This window comes from Sceloporus undulatus, chromosome 6, assembly GCF_019175285.1.
Source record: "Sceloporus undulatus isolate JIND9_A2432 ecotype Alabama chromosome 6, SceUnd_v1.1, whole genome shotgun sequence".
Classification (NCBI taxonomy): Eukaryota; Metazoa; Chordata; class Lepidosauria; order Squamata; family Phrynosomatidae; genus Sceloporus; species Sceloporus undulatus.
Genome location: NC_056527.1, coordinates 162952470 through 162977096, shown reverse-complemented (window position 1 = coordinate 162977096; position 24627 = coordinate 162952470). Strand labels below are relative to the sequence as shown.

The 24627-nt window shown below is 41.5% G+C and overlaps 1 long non-coding RNA gene across 1 annotated transcript; it reads right to left on the bottom strand.

Moving 5' to 3' along the window:
- Positions 1-3885: 3885 nt before the first annotated feature.
- On the bottom strand, positions 3886-24471 carry LOC121932481. The gene is made up of 3 exons (XR_006104362.1): positions 24445-24471; positions 8469-8601; positions 3886-4914 (listed from the first exon to the last, which is right to left on the bottom strand). It is a non-coding gene; the product is annotated as an uncharacterized LOC121932481 (long non-coding RNA).
- Between the last annotated feature and the right edge of the window lie 156 nt (positions 24472-24627).

Genomic DNA, 24627 nt, shown 5'->3' with positions numbered 1-24627 from the left:
TCTTTCAGACTCAGATAACATTAAGAAGTTAACTGATGCATAAAGCTTGTCTAAGATCTATGGATCATAGGTATATTTATATTACTGAAGGCTTTGAAAAGTGTCTTCAGGAAACTTATGATGTCCTGGTTTTTGGCTATTGGTTTGAGGATACGGGGCATTTAGTGACGATGTTATGTACTTTAGTGTCCAGTAGTGAATTCAAAGAGAGCCAGCATAGCATTGTGGTTTGATCTATGGCTATGGCTAGTCATTTGACTATGACTCTGGAGGCCAGGGATCGAATCCTGGCTTGGCCATGTAAACCCATTAGGTGACATTGGGCAAGTCACATTCTCTCAGCCTCATAGGATCATAAACCCTTTCTGAACAAATTTTGCAAAGAAAATCCCGTAATAGTTTCACCTTAGGGTCACCAGAAATGACTTGAAGGCAGACAACAACAAGTGAATTCACAAAGGAGAATCATTAGTCTGAGGTCTCTGCTGATGCTTAACTGAATATTCACACTCCATTGAAAGTCAGTCCATTTCTCCAAACTCAAAGCCTCCTGACTGCATCCATTTATTTTATTCTAGCAAGATGCATGGATGTGGCCCTGCAAGCAGATGCCACATTTGCAGAGCGATTTCCACCTTGCCAGTTACCAGGAAAGGGTATGAAATTGGAAATGGTTTCTCCCACCCAGAGAGAGACACGTTTCCTGTACACATGCATGTGCATGAGTGCTTTTGCACTCGAAGCACCGCTACCAAATTAGGGTGCTTTTGTGGGGGGGGAATTAAAAGAGAAAATTATTCTCTGGCTCAAGCGGCTGTAGGAAAAGCCAAAGATGCATTATGAGCTCTGAATGAATAGGTGAACTATGGCTTGTTGCTGTGCACGCACGCCAGCGAACAAACTCAACTGACTTGTGATTGGTTTCGAACGGATCCTGGCAACCAATGCAGCCATGCCAGTGTGTGTCCTAGCAACAACATTTCCCTAATGAACGAACACCAAGGCATTATGACTGTCTGGAAAAAATAAAGGGAGGCCAGATCCTCAGAGAAGGGGCCCGATCCTATAGTAACAAAAGCCAAGCATTTCTGAAATAAGGACTAGAAGGGAATAGGAAGTGGAGTGGAGTTGTGTGCATTTCTCATTCAGAATCATTGCTTGTTTGCATTTTCCTGCTCTCTTGTTCATCATGCTTTTTAATTAGGAGCATCAAGAAAAGAAAAGGAAAACCCTAAGCACTGCTGCACATGAGCCTTTCACTTGCTCTTTTCATGTGTGTGTGTTGTGTGCCTTGATGTCATTTCCAACTTATGGTGGCCCTAAGGCAAACCTATCATGACGTTTTCTTGGAAGATTTGTTCAGAGAAGGTTTGCCGTTGCTTTCCCCTGAGGCTGAGAGTGTGTGACTTGCCCAAGTTCACTCAATGGGTTTCATTGCCTAGCAGGGAATCGAACTCTGGTCTCCAGAGTCATAGTCCAACGCTCAGACCACTACACCATGCTTTTGCTCCTTCAGTTTATGTAGGTATCAACGAATCTTGCTAATCTTCATGCCAGAAAAAGAACAAGTGGTTAATCTTTGAAGACTAGGAAATACATCCAGGCGTAGCCGTGTTGACCGTAAAGTATAACAACATCCAGAATCCCCAAACAGGGATATTTTTATTGGACCAACCAAAATGCATAAAATTTATATATAAATACATTCAAAGCTCCACTGACTTCTTCATCAAGCAAAGATGTTAAAAATCGTCCAGGAGAATTTTGATTTTGACAATGTTAGACATGCAGTTTGTCATAATGTTGCTGGTGGTGTTCTGAGTATGGAGGGATATCTGTTGCAGGCAGACCATTCCTCCTTCTGGTCCTGGGAGACAAAGTATTTTAAAGTCCAGGAAATAAAATTTAAATTCCATTAGCAACACAAAAAGATACTTCCTTTGAAACCCAACATCTTGACAAAAGGCAGGCGGTTAACAACAACTTAAGTCAAAGTCAACTTGATGGCAAATAACAACAAGAAATAGCCCCCCCCCCCCAACAATGGTTCAGTTTTCTGATGGTGTAAACAGGACTAGATTGGCATTGGATGTAATCCAGTAAGGTTCTTCTCACATGCTTATTATGCTCACAATAACTAACTCCTTTCATTTTAAAAGCTTTTACAATTTACAATGGCTCCTCTTTCATTCCAGGCCACTGGGTGGAGCCCTTAATCTGTGCATAGTATCTTGACATGTATTACTACAAAATTTACCTGGCACTATCCAAGATAAATCTGGATGGCTTCTCTTATGTTGTGAATTCAAATAAATAGCAAGCAGCAGCACTCTCTATCCGTAAATTTCTATCCTTAAATTTCATTTCACATCAGGTTTCAGGTAAAATGGACCCAACCCAGCAATGTTTGGTTTTTTGTTTAGGAGGCAACCAAAAGTAGTTCACAGATCAGGTTCAAAAACTTTCTTGAGGTTTTCATGAAGGTCCAATGGTTCATGCTGGATTTCTACAGCATAACGGATAGATAGATCAATGGACAGACAGGCATTTCAATTGTAGCATAGATTAGAAGTACAGTAGTTCTTTGGCACTGAATGCGTCCGTTTTAAGTACTGAAGCGATTGCTGGGATATAAATGAAATGAATGAATGCAAAGTATTTTGGGAAAGTGTGGTGTTGGACAGGTGCTTTAAATCCACTGGTTATTACAAAAGACCTGTTGCTACTGAAAATGAAAACTGCTAAAACTGGTTCTCGGTATGGATCCACACCACTGTATGCCAGAAGTGCTGTCAGTTTCTATAATAAGGGAATTAGCTGGCCAGTTTAGCATCATGTTCAGTTTTTAGATATGTACAGAAACGCTTTTGTGGTTCACCCACCACCCTACATTTTGGAAAGGAAAACCCCCGGTAAGCTAAAAATTGCACATTCCACTGCAAACAGGCCGGAAGGATCGACTGCGTCTGTTTACCTATTGATCTGCCTGTCTCTTCAAATAACAGAGAGATGGAAAAGGCCAAAGCGACATGGGGCAAGGTGAGGCTGCCATTTTAGGAAAATATTTGGCTGCATCATGGAAGAATGGCCCTAAAAATAACCTAGCTTTCCCCCCTTCCCCTCCTAGTTACTGAATAGAACTTCTGTTTTTGAATCAGACATGCTTATTCACAGAACAAATATAGCTTCTGCCTACCAAGGAACTGTGGAGGGCAGGCCTAAGAGAACTTTCACTGTGATAATATACATCCTTGCATTGAAACCTCTCCTTTTTTTCCTCTTTTAAAATTTATGGGAACATGGAGCAGGGCCTTTTCAGTAGTGGCTCCCAGACTCTGGAACTTCTTTCTCAAAGCAGTGAGAATAGCACCCTCCTGACTTTCTTCTTGCAGACAAACAAATATTTTTCTATCCCAAAAGGCATTTGATGAATGATGATATAATGCATTGGATATTGCTAACTGCTGTGCTAGTATGTGTGTGTTTTAATGATATATGTTTAAACCTGGTTTTAATTTTTCCTGATATGTTTAAATTTTGTATTTTGTGGATTCTTAACAATGTTTTTAGTTGTCATAAGCCGCTGAGAAAAAGGTAGGATAGATATCACCATCATCGTTGTTGTTGTCGTTATAAAATCATTTACTTAGTATGAACGGTATATGCACAGGGATGGCCAAAGATACTTTGCTTTCTCACATACCAATGGCACATATATGTCTGTCCCTGGTTTCCACTCCACTATACGCATCTGAGAAAATAGAATGAAGTCTATGAAAGCTCATGCTGCCAAAGTCTTCATTTTAGTTAGTCTCAAAGGTGCCAAAAAATCTCTCTACATACAGATACTTTGCTTTGTGAGGGATAGAATGAGATGCCCTTTCTTTTCCTTTGTTCTCCAACCAAGCAGAAAAGCCAGGGAGATCAGAAACAGCCAAGGAACGGCCATTGATGCCCTCCCAGTATCTGCTGTTATTAGAGGTGATTGCCTCAGTCTGCCTAATAGTAAGGTTGGCCTTGTTTGTGAGTGTGTTTGTGTGAGAAAGAGCTTTACTGCTGAAATCCTACATCAGGGTTATGTTGAAGAGATCTACACATGTAGACTTACCCATTAATTGTCACGTGTAGCTGTTGTGTTGAATGACAGTGCCACACTATTGAACCAAGACACAAAATGTGCAACCAAATGCACAACCAATGGTATGTAATGGCACCATTTACAATGTACATCCATGTATAATGTGACCCATTAGGTTCACCTTAGGATAGGGTCATCCTAGATGCATGGGTTCATGTTAGGATCCCCACAAGTTCAAAATAAATTGACAGCATACAACAACAGCTTCAAGGTCTGTGATCACTCTCCTCTTTATCTTTAAACCAGACTCGGACTCTTTATCTTTAAACCTTTAAACTTTAATCTGTAAAGCTCTTTATCTTTAAACCAGACTTGGACTGGATAGCTCTTCAGAGGACATTTCCAAACAAGAAAAACTCCAAAAAGGACCTCTGGCAAGTCCTTCAGACAGAGGACTGTCCTCTGTTAAAAACAAGGGCCATGTGGTTGCCTTAACATTGATTTCTAGCCACTTGGATTGCAAAGACGACGTGTGAGTTTAACCTGCTTGCAGCTGGGATTTGGGTTAAGAGGATGCTTCAAGCTGTGGACTTACAAACACTCCTTTTCATGAACAGCACAGAAGGGTGGCTGTTTCTAGGTCTCATTCTTTAATGCACTCTTTGACGGGTGTCACACACATATGCCACCCTCCATGGGACACTTCTGTGCTTGACGTAGGCCAGGCTCACAGCGAAGAAGATAATGTGATGAGAGGCATTTATGGTAGGGTTTCAAAGCTGGCAGCAGCAGGAAGAGTAGCTGGATAATCAAACTGGATATCAGAGCGGCCAAGTCTGGTAGGGAAAGAAAAGAGAAAGTCAAGGCTGTTACTGTAGCTGACTGACGCCAGCTTTGCGCTGCGGCCAGAGCATCTTCCAAGAGTCCGGCCGTAGCACAGATGTTCCCATTGTGTAAAGTGAGGGAGCCTGCTTGCAAAACTTCTTTGAAAAACTTTAAATTCTGCTTCACCTCACAGTTTGCCTTGTGAGGATATTTTTAAGAAAACAAACAAAAAAATGTCTTCTCCCCCCCAAACACACCCACACATGTTCTACTTTTCCTTTACCGGTTGTTGACTCCTCCGGGTTTTTTCAAACCTCCTCCTCCCCTCTATCCCACACCCCAGTGCTAACTCTTGATTTAAAAAATGCTAACACCCATCCAGCCCTGCTATTAATATTAGTCAGAGAAAACCAAGATAAAGTAACAGAGGTGAGAGCTTAGCATGGAAGAATTTAACTGTTCAGAGGAGAGGCTTCCAAGTAGTCCAGGTATCTGGCAAGAAAAAAGGATGTTACCTTCATCCCTTACTTTTTGAGTAACAGGATTACAATATTTTTCTTTTAACATAATGGCTTGGATCCAGGTAATGCACTATGCTAGCAGTTGCATTTCTTCCAGCATCAAACAGCTTAATTTCCCCATGGCCTTTCCTCCTCCAACTAACACCACCTATGCAACCATAGTTACACTGGCATAGTGTACCAACAGGTTCTGGCCAATGACTAATAATGTCCCTTTTTTAAAGTGAAATGCATAACATGTGCTCCTGTAAAGCAGGGGCATGGGATCCCTTAAGCGAGGCTTATTTAAAGTGTCATTTTTAAGTATAATTTTTAAGTATTTTAAAGAATTTTTAAGTATACTCACCTATCATCATCATCCATCATCATCTATCCTGCAACTATACAGATTTAGTAGGGACAGCTCTTATTAATTCTATGTTTTGTGTTTTGCTTACCATTTCCAGACTTTTTGCAATAAGGCACTTAGGTTTAAATGTTCGCTTTAAAGACAGACATATAGAAAACGACTGAACTTTTTCTTTTTAACCCAGAAATTAGATGTGAGCTTGCCAGACAAAGGAGTAACTAGGAATATGATTTGACTTTCTTACTTTCTTCTAAAGCCCACAGATATTGTCTGATAAATACATAGGCAATGCAGCCTAGACAGCACAAGCTATAAATATATGTAAACAGCGTAGGCTTATCAGTCAAGGAGGCCAAGCATCCAGGGTCAGGGTTGTTTTAACAGCGGTAAGTGGGGAAAGCTTCAATGCCAGCACAATGCCCCCAGTGACAGGTACTGTTTGTTCGTGTTTTCTTTCCCTGGAACATATGGTTTTAGCAGAAGGCAAAACAAAGGACATTTTTAGAGAATTTAGATTGGCTGAGAAATAAAATCATATCAACAGGAGCAAACAATCCTGTGTGCCAATTGTTACGATTGTACTTCTTTTCATAGCCTAAAATGGGGTAGTCAACCTGGTGCTATCAAGTTGTAAAGGACTATAGCCAAAGATTGGAAAGAGCTAGCTAATGAACTCGTCCCATTTTGAGCCCATTAGATTTTTCTCCTAATGTCACTCAACGCACTAAAGCCTTGTCTACATGGGCCAGAATACTCTGGAGCAGGGGTAGGCAACCTTTTTGAGCCGGGGGCCGGGTTGCTGTCCCTCAGGCGACTGGGGGGCCGAAGCTGGGGGGTGGAGCTTCGACCCTCCGGGGCGGGGCCGCATCCGGCCCGCGGGCCGGAGGTTGCCGACCCCTACTCTGGAGGCAGCCCTATGTATTCTGGCCCCAGAGCTGCCCCAATGTCTCCTTGTTACCTGGCATTGCCATTGCGATGCTGGGTGGCTGTTTGAACACACATCTTGTTGTGCCACCCATCATTCTGTGCTGCTACCTTTGAGACTAATAGCAGCTTTGAGGCTAATTGTATTATCTACTTACTGTATATATTCATGGATAAGACATTTTGGTCAAAACATTGACCTCCCAAAAATTAGTCGACTTATCCATGGGTCAGTGTAAGTACTGTACTTTAACTATAATTTTAAAAAGAACCATCACCTGGAGAAAGTCAAGAGCATAATCACTCTTGGAACTGCTGACCCCCCTCTATTCTTTCATCTATCCAGCCTACATGAATTTTGTAAGTTCTTTGGTATTGTTTTGCTTTGCTCCATCCTTTAGAGCTTTTGTTGCATGCCATTAAGTTTTACCCTTGACTTATCCATGGCTCATGTAAAAATCTTTAATTTTGGTCCCAAAACCAGCCCTCGACTTGTATATGAAGTTGACTTATAGTTGAGTATATAGGGTAATTAACTTCCACCTTCTCTCCTAGTTGTTGTGTCACCAGAGCTTACCTTCTCATCTACTCTACATCTATCTACTGGCTAGAAGCAGGTAGCCAGCCCCCTTTTCTCTAAATAACAAGCTGCGAGTAACTATGGTTGGTATGATTAATGAATAGCACCTGATGGTATGATCTAGGGCCATGCCTAGGTTTCAGGGTTTGATTTGGAGATCCCTGTTCTGGGACAGTCCTAAACATGGAGTTCTTTAAGCAGAGGCTGGATGGCCATCTGTCAGGTATGCTTTGATTGAGATTTCCTGCATGGTAGAAAGGGATAGACTGGGTGGCCTTTGGGGTCTCCTCCAACTCTATGATTCTGTGATTCTAAAAAGCCTACATGATCCTCCATATCCGATAGCCAGAGGAGAATTCCTCCTTACTCTCCTCAGGTGCTTTGTATGATAAAGGGCGAGTATCCTTTGCCAATGTGAAAATACAGTGTTAAAACTGAGCTACCAATACAGTCAGTTCTGTACATGGAAAGGCAGGGGGCACCAATGTGACTTGTGCTGGGCAGTAAAAATATCTCAGGCCACCCCTGGAGCCAGTGCTGAATCATATAGTAACATTAGTTATTATATGACTAAAAATTCTTGGAGTGAGGGTAAAGACAGAAAGGAAAACTGGCAGTTATCAGCTAGACTCAGTTTCCATAAGCCTAGTCTGACTCACAAAGGCCTGGTCAGATCAAGAATAAGGGCTACTTATATCATCCCAAGATTCTCACTTTCCAGCTTAAGGTGGACAGGGAAACTCTTATGATGGTCTATAAGTCATCATTCTTTTGGCATCCGTTAATGTTAAAATCATTAGCTGATACATTTGGGAAGTGTTGAGGTCTGGTGGCCAGCCCTCCTCTTCAGGAGAAAGCTGCAACTGTGGCAGAGTCAGGAGGGGCATGTTCGCCTTTCTCCTTCTCCATAATGGTGGCCTCCTTTTGAGGAGGAAACCACTGCCACAGTATAGGCAGGAGGGGAGTGTTTACCTCTTCTCACCCCACAGAGGGAGAAAGACCTAACCAGGTATCACAGCACTTCTGAGGTGTTACCCAGGGTGAGCAGCATCTCCTGCACCCCCCTAGTGACACCACTGCCAGTAGCCCTAAGTTTAAAACACAATAAAAAAAGGAACCAGAAAATGTTCTCCAATTGAAAATATAACAAGCAGAACAACAAATCCCTTGAAAACTCACACCCCTCTTTACCAAATGTGAGGGTCATTTGTATGATGAGAGCAGCCAGTCCATCCAGAGGATTCTATATTGTCAGTGCTGGAGATAAATTGAGGCACTGAGTCAGCCAAATTGTGTTGTCTGGAGCCAAAGTGGGTAGCTTTACCTTTGGTACAAAGGAATAAATGTCCAGAAAAAAAATCAGTATGTTTCTAGAAATACACTGAAGCTGCAGCTGAAAACTTTCAGCCAACAGAACTAGGTTACGGTGAAAATAATACATACCAAACGTAGAAGCAGTTTTGTCATTGTTTGCAGTACTGGCAACACCATATTAACCCACCCACCTCACCCCACACACACTGCCCAATACTATCAGGTATTTTCTAGTTCAGGCAGTCCAGAAATTAGACACATCCCCTTCAAAATATATTGCCACCATCTTCCATCCCAGACAACCTGGCTCCACTCTCAATGTGTTACCCCGAGAAACAATGCCCAGTCTGCCAAAACTTGCACTTTATAAAATAGTGTGTACCTTATATTTTGAGTGGAAGCATCACCTGTGAACGTTGCCATATCTAAGAAGAAGAAGACTGTCTCTCCATCTGTCTTCAACAACTCCTCTTATTCATTGACAGCTTAATAAATTTGATAGGCCAATAATTTATCTAGCCCTTTCTTTCCTGCTGTTTGCTGTGCTACCATTGTTACTACTGGCATTACAGCATACCATCCAACATTTCACAAATGAAAACTGGGACACGTATGGCCAAGTAACATCAGAGTGTGGTCAAGATGGCAAAAGTTATTAATGAGGAAGAAAACAGAAACTAGGAGAGGCTGCACCAGATCCAATTTTTGCCTGATCCTACAGGGAAGCACAAGATTCTGTCTCTTGTCCTCCCTCTCTCCTGAATTAAATGAGTGCATGTTACTTTTGCCTTCTGAAATCAATTTGCACTAAGTGAAGTAAGTGGAATACAGGGGTGTTACCCTAAATATTACCCTTCCGTGCAAGGTCCTTCTGTTTGCTATAAATTTAATATTAAAGGGGCTGTCATAGTCCCGAGAGTGTCTCAATGCAGAGAAAGCTGCTTTGATCGTATAAGAAAATCCTGGACCTTATAAGGAGATCCTGTAGAGACACCACAGGAGCGCTTAGCATAAAATCCAGAGGAATTTGCCAGTTATCGAAATCTGCACAAGCCCCTCATCAATGGAAACCACTGTGTGTGCGATATCTGTGTTTGCAAGTAAACAGAAGCTCAAGAGTATTTCCCTCCAGGAGAGGAATGTCTTTGTTCAGGGACACCTGCATGGATGACCAGCTGATTCTCAACTGTCTTGCTCATTCTCCTACCTGGAAAATCCACTCTAATTCCAAAACTGCTCCAGAATAGGTTTTGCCATATCTATGGGCCCACCTGGGCAATCCCAATTCAGTCTCTGTTGAGATCAGGCAGACACTCTGTCTGTATCTCCCTTGACTCCTTGGCACATGCAAGCCACCCAAGATCCTAAGGCAGCATGCTGAGCCAGTATCACTTTACCATGCCCCCTCCCCAAGTTGGAACTCCATGCTGATTGTGCTGTATTATCCCCTGCTAAAACTTCTAAGTCGCTATCAGCTACCACCTTTATATCATTACTTCTTGAAAGTGTGCATGAGTGAGTGTTCTTGCATGAATGATGAATCCTTTATTTCTAAAATAAGAACCATTTAGAACTTGCATTTTGGAGTTATACACGGCTAGATCCTGGCTTTCAGATGTGCAAAGCCCTCTCAGCAACTTCACTTAAGCTAATAAAAAAAAAATCTTTGTATACTGATTGCATTTTATCTAACAGGGAAAAAGGGGGAGGAAGGAAAAGAAACTACGACGTTTTAAAAGCATCTGAAAAAAGTGGGATGCTGGATTATTAATCAGGACTCTCCCTATCAAACTGGTACAGTTGGAGGATATGTTACAGTGGCCACTGAGAAATTTCCTAGCATATTTGGATTTATACATCATTTCCAAATCCTGGAACAAGGCAGGGTTTTGGTCCAGGATTTGACCTGATATTTTACCTTGGGGTCATAACACCTCCTGAGAGGTTTTGGAGGAATCTGGCAACTTTGCATAGAAGTAGATGGTTCAAGTGCACCCTTTAAAACAGTAACTGCCCTCGAAAAGCATTTAGAAGCTGCAGTGAGGATGTGGCAACTTGCCTCTTCAAGGAGGGCAGAAGATGAGTCACTTGCTAGGAACACTGGAGTCCGATGCCCTAGTGCTTTCTCTCCCTTTTGGGAGGAGTTGTTGCTTAGTGGTAGAGGACACATTTTCCATATAGAAGACCTTGGGTTTAATTCCTGACATTTCCAGGTACATTTCACAGACATTTCCCGTCTGTGAAACCCTAGAGAGCTGCTGCCAGCCAATATGGATAATATTTGAGCTAAGCAGATGGGCGGCTCTCTATTCATTGTCTTTCTGTGGTCTTCTTGGCGTAATTTCAAGCCCTGACCACTATGACCATCATGTTTGGATAAGCATTCAAGGGCTAGTTAATATGGTAAAATGAACTAAAATTTTTTAACAGTACTGTAATGGGATTTTTTAAGGAGCTATTATGACGAATGTGAACAGGAAAGTATTTCTAATAAACGAAAGAGGGGTTTCAGGGATCTGAAGTCCTCTCAATGACATCCTCCAAAATTTCCCTCTTTTTTGGGGGGTGGGGGGTGGGGAGGATTTTTTTTCTTGCAGGTTATGTAGTCCAGGTCTAGGAGAATTAACACAATGGATATTAAGGCATTTTTGGCCTGTTTGGGGACAAAACATTACTTGAAAAGTCCACGGGCCACACTTTGTATATGGCACTTCACAGGAGTGGTTTATAATTATTAATTCAACAATTCCCTATTCTCAGGTTTAATGATAAGATCCATAAGGGAAAGTGGATGGCAGTGATGAAAGGGGATGCTGGATTATTAACAGGGACTCTCTTGAGCAGATATTAAACCTTTAGTACTGAGTATAGGTTGCCAGGATTTCCTGGGGTCTTTCCAACAGATCTTTCTATGTGTTAACATGACCAGAGATTTGGAAAACAGATAGGATGGTCACTAACCAGGCTGGCTGGGCGATGCTAGTAAATATAGTCTTAAAAAAGAGACTTTCCCCAGGTCTGCACATCACCTTCTCATCCATCCACTTAGTCAACTTTATCTTATACAGTATCAGCTCAAAAACATGGCTAATTTCACAATATAAATCCCATCATTTTTTTTAAAGCATAGTGCTAAAAGATCTTGGTTCTGTGGAATGGAGGGAAATTAAACAATGACATTGATGGGATTAATATTTTTGGAGATGGCCAATTTGTTCTAGTTGAAGAAATTTTCCAATCTAATGGAAGGGTTGGAATCATTTCTCTTTCAATGGCTGCAGATGGAAAGGGTTTTATTATTATTATTATTTTAAAAAAAATAAGCTGAAGGAGAATAATTTGAGGACAGTATTACAACCTTTGGGAACAAAGTCCTCTATCTGTCCTGATTGAGTTCAAGGGCTATATTATGAGTGATTGACAATATTCTTATGAGTTCTGTAATGCACAATGATGAGCGCAAATTACAGCAAGAGTGAAGGATTTAGATTGCAAACTGACATTACAATCCTGGCCCTTTGTCTGCACTACAGCTCCTAGAAACTCTAGAAGTGCTGCTTCTTTTTCCCCAAAAAGCATTTCTACAAACTTGAATTGTAATTCTAAACTTCTTTGGGCTGAAACCTCTCTTTGAGTCATATATACTGATGGCTGCCTCCTCTTCTTCTTTCCTGTCATCATTCCATCATGAGGGCACACTCCAGGATAACCAAGAAATACAACCCAAAATGGGGCTCTGCAAACAGGAGCCGAAAAGGCTGGCAAGAGAGTGTCTATATAATTACTGTTGTTAACTGCCATCGGGTTGACTTCTACTTATGGCAACCCTATGTATGAGAGACCTGCAAGACACATTTGTTATCAACAGCTCTGCTCAGGTCTTGCAAACTCGTGGCAATGGTTTCTTTGAGGCTAACCACATGAAATGTGGCCTTTCTCTTTTCCTACTGCCTTCCACCATACCAAGCATTATTCTCTGTTCAAATAAGTCATGCCTTCTCCAGATAGGTCCAATGTGTGTGTATATGAACCTTCAAGTTGCCTGTTGAGTTGTGCTGATCCCATTAATTTCATAGGGTTTTCATAGGCAAGGAATACTTAGAGGTGGTTTTGCTAGTTCCTTCCTCTGAAACATAACCCACAGCATCTGGTGGCCTTCCATCCATGTACTATCTATGGCTGGCCCTGCTTATGTTGGATATCTAAAGAACTTTCAACTGAGCTAAGATCTAAAAGGCATGTACAAGAAATGGGGAAAGGGTGAAACCACCAAAGAGGCATTCAAACAAATAGCTGGGGCACGTAGGGAGAGAGTCAGAAAAGGTAAGGTGCAGAATGAACCCAGGCTTGCTAGAGAGATTAAAAACAATAAAAATGAGTTGTTGGTTTTTGTTTGTTTGTTTGTTTGTTTGTTTATCTCTTTAGCAAAAAGAACAGCAAGGAAATGGTAGAGCCACTTCATGGAGAAGAAGGTGATATGCTAACAGGAAAAGGCAAAACTACTGAATACCTTCTTTGCCTCTATCATCTCTGAAAAAAAGAGAACAGTGATCAGCCGGGTGGAAATGGATCAGAAGTTGCAGAAGGGGAAATGCGGCACAGAAGTGATACAAAGGTAGTACAGGAACACCTGGCTATTCTAAATGAATTCATGTTTCCAGGGCCAGATGAACTTCATCCAAAAGTATTAAAAGATCTGGCACAAGTAATGTCAGAGCCACTGGCAATCATCTTTGAGAATTTCTGAAGAACAGAAGAGGTCTCAGCAGACTGGAGGGAGGCAAGTATTGTCTCCATCTTCAAAAAGAGGGAAGGGAGGGAGGAAGAGGATCCAAATGATTCCCTCCCAGTCAGCCTGACATCCATGCCAAGAAAGATTCTAGAGAAGATCATTAAACAGACAGTCTATAAACACTTAGAAAGATATCCCATGATCACAAAAGGTCAACATGGTTTTCTCAAAAACAAGTCATGCCAGACTCATCTTCTGTCCTTTTTCAGATAGGGTTACAAGAGGGTTGGACTGGATGACCCTTGTGGTTTCCCCAATTCTATGATCCTATAGACAGAAGGCTATCTGGGCTTCCCATGTTTGGCATTATGATGAGCAAAGGCTGATCTATATCCAATCCATATGGGTAATGAGTGAAATCAAATGCCTCTGCCACCTCAAATGGTCCCACCAAACTGAGTGATTTTGTGTGACTGTTCCAAAGGGACAGGTTGCTTCTTTGTGTGTGCTTGCTAGTTAAACACCCCTGAACCAGTTTTTGTCCACCAACCCTTGCCTTTCCAGAGCACCAAAGGCATCCATTCATTAATAGGTTTGCTACCTGATACTCTGCTCACCTCCTGCTTCCACTTCCTGAGACTCTAAAGGGCCAAACAGAACCTGTGTGAATGACCATGCAGTGGATTCCTACAAAGCACCTATTCACGATTTTGTAAAAATGGCTTACACAAACTAGGCAACACAGCAGTAAAATAGCTCTTTATATACCAAATCTGGGTTGAAAAGGTCAATATAATTAAGCTACTGCCCCCTATGCTCTCCAGCCCCCAAACCTGGGATGCCCATAGTAGCAAGGAAACTGCTACTGCGAATGCATGGAAACACGAAGGAGAGGAGGAAGCGGTTGTGTTTGTTACATGGAGCACCAGCTCAAAAAGGGTAGAATGTCCGTTAGTGAATGGAGATTTTGTTAATGTGCAAATGTCTGCAATCCCAGAGTCTGGAAGCAACAAGTTACATTTTAAAAATAACAACACCAAACCTAATGAGAAAAAAACTGAGAGCGCTGGCATGTTTAGCTTGGAGAAGAGAAGATTGAGAGGTGACATGATAGCTATCTTTAAATATATGAAGGGATGTCATGTAAAAAGAGGAGCAAGCTTGTGCATTGCCCACTAAATAGCAATTCTGCCCTCAAAATGAAACGTTCCCAAAGTCTTACTCTGCAAGACTAAGCTGTTCAACAGTGAAATATGCTGCCTTGGAGTGTGGAGGAGTCTCCTTCTTTGGACAGAGGCTGGTTGGCCATCTCTCGGGAGTGCTTTGATTGTGTCTTCTTGCATGGCAGCGAGTTGGACTGGATGGCCCTTGGGCCATCTAGGACTCTTTCTATCTGCCCTGTTTGCATTCCCTTTGTAACTTTGCTCACACTTTTCCTTAGATGCCTAAACCGTATTTCGAAATGTTCTACAGAACTCTTAGGTTACCATAGTGCCCAATGCCATCATTGCTACATGTCTTTAAGGGGTCCAATGTGATGATGCCTGCTTGGCTGGGCATGCAGTAAAAGATGTATGAATACACATGCATTGCTTCAGTTCTGTCTCTTGCACTGGGAAGTATATACATACTTAATATGCCATTTTTACGGCCGCGGTATGAATCCCTCAGGAAATCTCACTGTGGGAGTAAAAATAGGCAAGTTGAAAGGAATATTCATTCCTCATAATGTCTAGTTTGACCCAAGCAGGGAAAGATACAGTTTGAGTGGTAGTCCTAGGCAACTTCTGTCTCAAAGCATGCTGTGTATGTGTTTCTCTATTGCACATTGGTTCACTTTTCTTTGCTCAGATCTGTAGGAATGATGCATGCAGCATAAAACAGACAAAGAACAGGGCTAGAATTTCTGCTAATATCTTTTTCTAACTGTCACCAGGAGCAAAACCATCCCAGCTGCTATAGATGGCTTTGCTTTCACCCACTGACTGCTCGACTAACTTATACTTTCCCACATTACTAGACTGTTAAAATTTATTTTTAAAGCTTGGCCTCATGTGCCTTTATGGGTTATAACTTCCTGCCTCTCAGCTGCTGATACATTTCCAGTCTGTCTGCCCATGGAACTGTAGTGCATGGCGACAATCCATGTGTTTCAATGCGGAGAGGCTCACGAAACAGCAGCTACGTCTTTGGAAAATCTGAACTTTTTCCTATATGACATGTTTAACTTGCCTGGAATTTAATTTAAAAGAAAAAACCTCCCCTACTTCATACTTGGAAGGATTGTCATTACTGCTGCTTCTCTTTCTCTTCTTCTTCTTTCTTCTCCTTCCCTTTCTCCTCCTCTTTTTTGGTCGATGTCCAGAAAAAGAGAGAGAAAGAGAGAGAGAGAGAGAGAGAGAGAAGAGGCTGGTTATGAGTTTAGTTTTTAAAAAATGAATGGTGCAATTATGATTTCATATCTCAATACAGGGAGTGGATAGGCAGCTGTGGCTACCATGGAATTCCATCCAGGCACCATGGTTGACATCACAAACCATCAAAATGTATGGCTTGAGTCATGAGAAAGCCACATGAAACTGAGATTAATGCCATTCTAACTCACTGAAACCCATCCGTTTGCTCATAGAGAGCGACCCTTTGGAGACAGGGCTAAACTCAACTAGCTCTGCATATAATGCATTGTTTGGTGTGGAGAAGTTGGAACTTAATGAGGAAGCACACACTTTGCATGCAGAAATCCTCATGTTCCACTCCTTGCATCTCTGTTCGGTAGGGACTATGTGGTATGTTTTGAAAAGAATATATCAGAAACCCTAGATGGCTTCTGCCAAATTGACAAGGCAAGATGGACAAAGAGGCAACTCCTTAGGCTGAGTCTGTGGATATTTTGGAATGGTGATCCTAGCATCCATTCTTTGAGCAACCTTATGAATTCTATAGTGTTTGCATAGGCAATGAATACTCCAAACTGGTTTACCATTGCCATTTTCTGGTATGTCATCTACAGCATTTCATATTCCTTGGCAGTCTTCCACCGCCATACTATTCAGGGTGGGCCCTGCTTCGCTTCCAAAATCAGACAGGACTTGGCACCTTCAAGGGGTGGTATTGCCATAAACCGAAGCTGATTTTGACAGCAGTTAACAAAAGGAAGAAGAAGAATCTCTCAGGCTGAGAGCCAAACAAAATGAGACCTTTTCAAAAGATTATTTTAATTAATTTTTTAAATACAAGCTAACTTACAATAAAATATATATACAATCAAATATAAAGAAACTAGAGGGGGGAAGAAGCAGGGAAATGAAAAAAGAAAATAGAAAATAGAATAAGAAAAGAAATAGAGAGAGAAAAAGAGGGAGAGTGAAAGAAAATCATTTGTGCATGAAATTAGGCTGATCATTGCAGCTGTTTGTATTCCCTCACACCCTGAAAATAGTAATTTTGTGTATTAATGTTACTAAAAATGGGCAAGAATGGTAAAAAATCCTGCTTCCCTTCAATTTGCTCCAAAAGTATCAAATTTGAAATAATGAAACAATATTCATGATTTAATCTATTAATGTAACTATTGCTTAACTTTTTAAAGAATTGTTAATATGAAAAACAAATGGCAGGTAATGAACTACTTTGCAACAAGTATTTGCTAGCTCTGCGTATGCTTTTTTACATAAAACGACCTGGCGCTCCAAAATCCCAGATCTCAGAAGATTATGTCCAGCTTAATTTTCATTATAAAATGCACATAGAATGAAAACAATAGTTAGGTAAGATTTATTGTCATAAAATATATTTTACTTATATTTATACTAAAATATTTTAGACCTACATATAAATTTTTGACATACCTGTCTATAAGGTTCAAAACAACTGGGGAAAAAAGGATCATTTAGAGTCATAGAGTTGGAAGAGACTTCCAAGGGCCATCCAACCCCATTTTGCAATGAAGGAGCACACTATCAGAGCCCATCCTGTGACAGATGGCCATCCAGCCTCTGTTTAAAAACCTCCAAAGCAGGAGACTGCACCACACTCCAAGGCAACATATTCCACTGTCAAACAACTCTTACTGTCAGGAAGTTCCTCCTAATTTTAGATTGGGTTATTTATGGAAGAAGGAACCCTGTAGTAGTCAAGGCCTGGACCGGTGGTGCCTTTACACCCTGCACTTAATGGTCTTACAGAACACCTTTGTGTAGTCTTATATTTACGTCGAAATGTGGTAAACCAGCCCTGATCTATTTGAGATCCCCCTGTTTGCTTTTTCTGTTGAGTAAGGCTCCAGACCTTTGTCTCCAAATCCTGCCCTATGGCCAGAGTCTGGGATTTTTTTCCCTAAGTAATTTTTAGAAACCAGTTATTTTTAGAAAGTAATTAGCAGCAGTTGTATGATCATGGCAACAGGAGCAATTGTCATCATGATCAGCATTGTTCATTAGCTACTTAGTTAAATATACAAAGAGATACTGTGGTGAGATGTAGTGCTGGAGAAGAGTGCTGAGGATGCTGTGGATGGCCAAACAGACAAACAAATGGGACATTGAACAGATTAGGCCTCAACTCTTGGTGGAAGCCAGGATGGTGAAACTGAGGCTGTTTTACTTTGGCCATATCATGAGAAGACATGACTCTCTAGAAAAGACAATAATGCTAGGAAAGGTAGAAGGCAGTAGAAAGAGAGGAAGACCAAATGCAAGATGGATAGATTCAATCAAGGAGGTCATGGACTGGAATCTACAAGACCTAAGCAGAGCAGCGGAGGATAGGGGGCTTGGAGATGTCTCATTCACAGGGTTGCTGTGAGTCAGGGCCAACTGAAGGGCAGTTAACAACAACAACAACAACAACAACAACAACAACAATTTGTTGTTGTTGTTGTATTCTTTCAAGTTATTTTGACTTATGGCAACCCTAAGGTGAACCTATGTCAATTTACGATGATGTAAATACCTATCCAAACACCAGTCGTGATGTTCACCCTCCATCATAAATGAGGACATGTCCTTGTACAGCAGGCCCACTGTATGGATAGGGGTTTGGTTCCAGGGCTCCCCACAACTGTTTTAAAAAACATAGCTTATTGTGTCCTGTATTATTTAATAGTGGCTATGTGAATGTACACACTTCAGTGTGTACGGGCTCCCATTGCCACCATTGAACAATATGGACTATGGTGATCCCTGGGTGGTCAAAATCATGAATCAGAAGCCCAGCAATATTGTAGGCACACTGTTCCAATAAATGTTACTAAAGCAGTTGAATTTACACCAGAAAGGGATTGGAAGTGTTCTGTACTAAGCTACAATTGTAAAGGAATGCATTTGTAACTTCACTATTAGGAGGAAAGGGAATTAATCATGAGTAGCATCAGCACAGCAATATGTTAAACCTGGATCTGACTGTAGGAAAGAAGGAAGGCAGGCAAGAAGAAGAATTTCAGGGCACAAGCATTAGCCTCAGCTGTGTTTCCAGCATGATTCCCCAGGTGTTGAACTTGCAACCCTACTTTGTGACCACCCTTCAGCCTATGGATGGAAAGGAGCAGATTCTCTTGGGCTCTGAAGTACAGGGAAGCAGACAGCAAATAAAGGAACTGCAGTGATATGTAGCTTCCACAGAGAAGAGAGAGTTTCTTGTCTGTTTATTTGAAGGGAGGGCAACCAGAGAAGAATCCTTTAAGCAAATTCCCACAAGGCATCCAGGGCTGGACCGAGCCTCTCATTCCGTTTCTGAACAAATTCATGGATTCTCTGAATCCAACGCTCTTTTCTGTTCCTCCATCTGCAGCCCAGGGAACAGGGCCATGTAGTCTGACTTGGTAACAGACTGTAACTCCTTGAGAGAGGGCTGAGAAGACTGCCATTCTTGTTCCGCAGCATAAGGAAACAGTGTTCTGAGCGACGCCAGTCTCCTGGGCTTTCTCCCCACAAACCATGCGATTATGTCATGGCTCTTGTGAGGTCAGTTTTGTTTCGCTTAAGTTAAAGAAGTTTAAATCATTCCAGGCCTCCTCTCTGCAAGGTCACTATGAGGAGCAGATGGTGTTAAACTTCCTGAGGCTTGTGTTCTTTTTAAAATGGGGGGCCAGCATGTCCCCCACCTTTTTTTTATCCACCTCTGGGAAGAAAAGAAGCTTTCTGTTCCATGATGGACTTAAAATATATGTACAACTTGGAACGGCAAAGTTTTGAAGCACTAACACCTCTCTTGTTCATAGGTGTAGGGAAAGCAAATGAATGATCGAGAGAACTTTTTTTGCCTCCTCTATCGACTCAACATTTATAGCATTTGGTTAATTCTTGCTGGTACTAGTAATAGCAGGCAAATAGTTGTATGGTTGTTGGGGTGGGTCTCGGGAGATCTAGGTTCAGGTCCCCATGGAGGGGCAAGTGATCATGGACTACGCACTCCTTTTCCGCCTGACCTACCTCAAAGGGTTGTTTTGGGTATAAGTAAGGAAGAAAGAAACCTTATACACTACCTTGAGCTCTACAGAGAAAATGATATAACATTTAAAAATAAATCTTCTAGAAAATTATTCTATCATCCCCCTCCACCTTTTTTCCATTCACAGGAATCTCTCCACTGTTGCTCTATAAATCTGGATGTTTCTTAGTCTGCTTTGGTCTTTGTGGATAGGGTTGCTAGACTGAAAACTGGAGACAGCTCCTCTACCTTTAACAGTTTTGTAGGGAAGAGAATTTCAGCAGGTGTTGTTTGTTACCTGGCTATGTGAAATACTATACCTGCTGGAAAACCTTCTTCTACAAAACCATTAAAGGTATAGGCGCTGTCTCCAGTTATCAATATGACAAATTTAGGAGATTATCACATTGCCCTTTTCCATCCTTCCCTCCCAACCTAGGCTTGAGATGATAACTTTTAAGGATGTATTTTATCACACACCTCTATGCCCAAAATGGAGGCATCCCATGCCCAGTCATGGCATCCCATACCTAATCTGGACTTCTCTGGCACTTTTTGAAAGAACTGGATTTTCCTGTTCTTTATAAAGTATGGAAGAAGTCTGGATTAGGTACAGGATGTCATGACTGAGTATGGGATGCCTCCGTTCTGAGCACAGAGGTGTGCAATAAAACCCATCCTTAAAAGTTTTCATCCCATGCTTTGGTCAAGAGGAAAGGACAGAAAAGGGCAGTGCGATAATCTCTTTAGACAAGGTATGACAACACTGCAAAATTAAATATGTTTGACACCACTTTAACTGCCATGACACTATCCTACATAAATCTGGGATCTGTAGTTTGGTGAGGCACCAGAACTCTCTGACAGGCCAGACTGAATACTTCACAAAGCTACAAATACCAGGATAGAGTCATGGTAGTTAAAGTGGTATCAAACTGCTTTAATTCTGCAGTGTGGACACCGCCATAGACTAGGCTGTTATCAAATGAACCAGAAGAGAAATTAAGGAGTATGTCAAAAGCAACTAGAAATGTTTGGGATTCTCACTTTAACATGGAGTAAAAATCCAAGGACGATCAATTAGTTTTACTGACATTTCTTTTGGCTTTCTTCAAATGTTGTTGGGGATTTTTTAGGGGGAGGAGGGATTTCATTTTAGTAGTCTGAAATGAAAGTCATGCTATTTCAAAAGCTGGTTAAATATTATGAGCTTTTCCTTCCAGTCCATACCTCTTCTTATATCTTTGGGCCTGAGAATATTCTCTTTTGAATGCCACGTATGAACTAGGAAGCCAACTGCTTCACACAGAGAGCTCTGTGCAGCACAGAAAAGGACTTCCAACTTCGAACCCAGTATGATTCATTGCTCATATTTTCTGCTAGGGAGGAAAGCATAAATCCCACAACACTGGCCAAAAAAGGTCCTTTATTTCCTTTTCTTTCAACAGAAGGGCTTGGCCTGTATTTTTAGTATGTCAACCAAAAATGGGAATTCTGTTGCCAGTATGTGACATTTCAATTCCCTGATTCTGTTTCCCAGCTGCAGAGATGCTGAAGCAGCAGAAAGATCCCCTGAAGCAACAAGTCCATTGCATCCTGTTGTCTTAATGCTGCAAAATTGCAAGACATCACCTGCTCCCTGAGTCTCTTTTTGGCCTTATTATCATAAAATATGTGCTGCGATGCTCTACATAGAAAGATGCTGCCAAACATACCTTTTTCTGCATTCTATGGGGCCAACTACAATTGAATATTGCAAATACAATTGCGCTTGAAATTGCAACATTTATTTTAAAAAACAATAACATTTTTTAAAAATTTAATTTGACCCATATGCACTTTCCCAAAAATTCCATACATCCAATGAGGTGCCAAGGCAGGACTCTTCTGCCTGTGGTGCTTAGTATTTCTGCAATATTTGATGCAACTATAAAGCTCTTATTCAAAGCAAAAAGGATGCACTCCTTATCCCGGGCAATTACAGCTCCTCTCTAGCTCCAGCTCTCGATCCCTTCATTCAGCAAGTATAGCCCCTTTCCCATCCACTGGGCTAAACTAATACGCATAGAATTACATTTGCATAATTAATTTAATCGTCACTCATATTCAGCAAATTCCACTGGTGTGTGCCAGTAAGATTGCAGCCCAAATGGGAAGAAACAAGAACAAAAGGTATCTGCAGAACCATCCCATGGAGGACTCAACCATAGTTTGTGCATTTTTGCAGTGACATAACTTTCAATTATCCCAATTTGGCAAGAAAAATCCCTATTAATCCCACTTTTTCAACTGCATTTAAAAACGTCCCAGTTTTTCTCTCCTCCTCCCCCTTTCCCCCTTGGTCCTCATCTTACGTTAGTTGCTACAAACTGAGTTCAAAGTTAAACTCAGCATCGGGGAGAAGAGAGGAGAAGGTGAGATCTTGCCCTTCTCTGCACACCCAGGCATTTCTTCAGAGACCAAATATTACATCCTCTCCCCCATCCTCATGCCAATCAGTTCAAAGGGTGCAAATTTTTGCAGATGGCATATGCCCAATTCAGCACCTAATCCTCAATATACCACCCTCAACATGGCCTTTGAAAAGTTACTTTTGTTCTGGATCTTCCCTCCCAAGCGACACCAGGCGGCTGTTTACTGTTTGCCTCCTGTTGCCACCATTGCCATGAGTCAGTCTCTCTAAGGCTGAAAACACAGAGCCCAGAATCAGTAACATGGCTGGACACCTCATTCTTACTTCAGAGGGAGTGACTTACATCAGTGGCAGGGCAGTGAGCAGGATGCATATGCAAAACGCTGCTCTGCATCAGTTCAGAGTGATCCGGTAACAGGAGAAAATGCCAGGGTAGCTTAACAGGCAGAATACTCTGGGCCACTCCTGGAGTGGCCCATGCAGACATGGCCTCAAGTAGCAAAAGACTGTTGCAGCCTATCGTAGCTTGTGTGATCTTTTTCAGTACTGTAATTGCTTTTGTGCTCTTGACCACACGCTAATGTTGCTTGGCCATATATCCTGGTTTGCGTCTATGAAATGTTGGAGGGTATGCAGTAAAACCATAAGTATGGCAGCTCCGCTCACAGTAGCCTGGTTGCCATTTCTTCCCACTGCTTCTTTTTACCTTGACACTAATGAGTACCAGTCAGCAAGGAAAGATTAAACAGGATGTGCACAGAAAGGTGTCCATTTCTTCAGGAGTCTGGACAGAATGACAGCAATCCACAAAGTTGTTCATTCTGTTGCCATTGGCTCTACCTGCTGATGATCTATGTAAAATCCAGCCTCCGCAGCAGAGGAAACCAAATCACTTAACAGAGCCCAGTGGTCATGTTTTAATGGCACAGTTACTTTCACTAAATATACCAGTTGTGTGGTTTGAAGATACTAGTTCAACATTCATTGTCAGGAGCCTGCCTGCAACTGTGGTCTTGTTGGTTATGCCCTAATGGAACAGGGTCTGCCATTTGGAAGGAAAGGCAGTAGGTGGGCCTTGATCCAGAGATTGTAATGATTGGGTAAATGTGATGATTCCCTTGAATCAGCATTAAATGAACTCATGGCTTAAAACTACCCTCTTGGCAAAAGATCTGCAAAATCTCACAGTACTGATGAGTTTATAAGAGACAAATCATTTTATGTTGAGCTCGACAGATGTGAAAAGGGATTTATTGTCTACAGAAACAATGGATTTTATCACATGGGAAAATAGGGGGGATTATTATTATTATTATTATTATTATTATTATTTTCTTATATCTCGTCTTTCTCCTAATATAGGGACTCAAGGCAGATTTAAACATCAATTTAAATATTTAATAATTGATTTAAACATCAATTATCCCATGAAAATCGCACAATCTCAATTAACATTTTCACACACATTGCAATTAAATTGCCATTATCCTGGGAATAAACGGGCAATCATGAATGATATGTTGCTGTTTATTCCCTGTTTATTCCTGGGCTAATGGCAATTTAATTGTGACATCATGGGAAAATGCAAATTGTGATTGTGAGATTTTCATGGGATAATCGATGTTTAAATCCCCGATTTTCCCCATGTAATAAAGTGCCATGCTTACTTTTGGGAGGGACACATTGAAAATTTGTGATTACTAATAGACAAAGCCTCAGCGGACATCAGTGGTTACTGGGATTAAATGTGTAGAGCTGGCTCATAGTCCAGCCGCTATTTAATTATTATATGCTAACCAGAAACTATTCTCCTAGCAAAATGCTTGCTCCAGCCTCAATATGACACTTTTTCAAATATTTATCCAAGGCTGTCATATCACTGAACCTTCATACTTCTAAACCTTCTCTTCTCCAGGCTAAACGTACTCAGCTCCCTAGGTTTCTCATCGTAGGGCATGGTTTCCAGATCCTTCGCCATTTTGGTCACCCTCCTCTGAACATGCTCCAGAGTTGCATGTATAGGAGATGCAAAACTAGACATAATAATGTTCAGCTCACCCCTGTGAGATTGTGGTTAAGTAAGGTGTCTACCTGCTCAGTCTCCTGTCCAGATATGAATTGCTGATGGGCAACCCTCCCTTCTCATGGCTCTTAAAGCTTTCGATCACATTTGAAGTGGACTGTCCTGCAGATAGAGGACACCTATAATGAGAGGACTGTCCTCTGATGAACCTTCAAGGAAAGGACCATCCTTTGTAAAGCAAGATACATGGGCAGCTTACCTTGAGGTAAGACGCTGTCTTTCCCGCATCAGATTGAGGAACATTGAGGCTAATTCTATGATTCTATGAATCATTTGTTTAGCTGTGCCTGTTGCCATGACATAGATGAATCATTCCCTTGTAAACCTCACTGCCTGAGTGAGTTGAAGAGTGAGACACCTGCATTTTCCACCACCGCTTCAA